Source organism: Humulus lupulus, chromosome 6 (genome assembly GCF_963169125.1).
Source record: "Humulus lupulus chromosome 6, drHumLupu1.1, whole genome shotgun sequence".
NCBI lineage: Eukaryota > Viridiplantae > Streptophyta > Magnoliopsida > Rosales > Cannabaceae > Humulus > Humulus lupulus.
Window position 1 is genome coordinate 44,244,334 of NC_084798.1, and position 1,681 is coordinate 44,246,014.

At 30.0% G+C, this 1,681-nt stretch overlaps 1 long non-coding RNA gene across 1 annotated transcript; it reads right to left on the bottom strand.

Annotated features, from left to right (window-relative positions):
* Positions 1–616: 616 nt before the first annotated feature.
* LOC133783994 (uncharacterized) lies at positions 617–1,155 on the bottom strand. Its single transcript, XR_009871063.1, has 2 exons — positions 1,022–1,155; positions 617–919 (listed from the first exon to the last, which is right to left on the bottom strand). It is a non-coding gene; the product is annotated as an uncharacterized LOC133783994 (long non-coding RNA).
* Positions 1,156–1,681: the final 526 nt, after the last annotated feature.

Here is a 1,681-nt window from a genome sequence, read left to right on the forward strand (position 1 = left end):
AAAATGCTTTTAATAACACCAAAAATGTGTTATCAAAACATACGATAACACTTTCTGATGTGTTAAGACCGACTATGTTATCGTAGGTCAGGGTACTTTACATAACACTTTATCAGTGTTATACAGATGTGTTATTGTATTGTCAACGATAACACAATTTCTGTGTTATTTTAATATATAGATAAGTGTTGAATTATGGTATTTATAGTCGATTATAAAACATTTGTTTTGTGTTATACTACACTTTAGTATAACATTTTTTTTGTGTTATACTACACTTTAGTATAACACATTTTTTGTGTTATACTACACTTTAGTATAACACATTTTTTGTGTTATACTACACTTTAGTATAACATTTTTTTTGTGTTATACTACACTTTAGTATAACACTTTTTTTGTGTTATACTACACTTTAGTATAACACATTTTTTGTGTTATACTATACTTTAGTATAACACATTTTTTGTGTTATACTAAACTTTAGTATAACACATTATTTGTGTTATACTACACTTTAGTATAACACATGTGTTATATCAGCTTAGAGAAACATAATCTTTTTTTACTTACACAAAACTAGGAAAACAAATATGAAAGTTGAAGCCAAATAAGGTAACATAAATAGATTTTTATTAATTACTCAAATGTAATTACAATATTTAGTCTACTAGTCTAGGCTTAAGAAATCATATTACAACATAATTTATGCCCAATTAAGATTCCTTTATCACTAAATACAAAACAAGAAATGTATACAAAAATTAGTGAAATACATTCTTCCATTCATTGCATCAATATCTCGATGGCTTTGTAGTTTCTTTGGAAGTGTTATGCTTCAAAAACAGGTCAGTAAATGCCACCCTCAAGTTCTTAACCTCTCTATCTAATTCACTTGGTGTCCTTTGCCTGCAAGATCCTAGAAAATGGAGTAGGATCCACCAAAAACTAAGATAAGTCTACAGATCAGTGCTTGAAGTATCATACAAAAATAAAACTGTAAAACCCACATAGCTCTTACCATTTTCTGAAAGTTTTTTCAAGACTACAGTATGTATTCCATCTTTTAGATACCACAAATTGTCAACAGCAGCAACTAAATTACTTGTAACTAAACTATACTGAATTTCTATGACTAGAATGATAGTAAATGTAGAAGCAAATATTACATCCTCATGTTAATAAAACAGATCTAATGATCCACAGCACAAAAATCAATTGTTATCTTAAAAATTAAAAACCAATTGTTATCCATAACTTAAAATACAACAAAAAAAATTTAGTCTCATAAGAAAAAGCATTCACTGCCCAAAATAGAGGCAGAGATTAGCTAACTTATGTATATTTCAAAGCATCTATTCAAACCAATCACGTCACAAGGCATATGGAATAAACACCACAAGGAAAAACCAAAAAACTAAAAATAACTAGGAAGCAGCCAATATGGAATAAACACCACAAGGCAAAACCAGAAAACTGCATGATCTCAAATAAAGATGCATAAACGCGATAGGCGATCCTAACAGACGAACAAGAAAAGAAGCTCACAATCTCAAAGCCATCTTAATAGGTGTTGTGAGACAAGACGTAAACACATCTGCAGGAAATTCAGCACTTTGTGGAAGAGTCTCATGTGCTTCACAAGCTCCAAGTAGAATGCAATCCCTTGTGGATCCAGAGG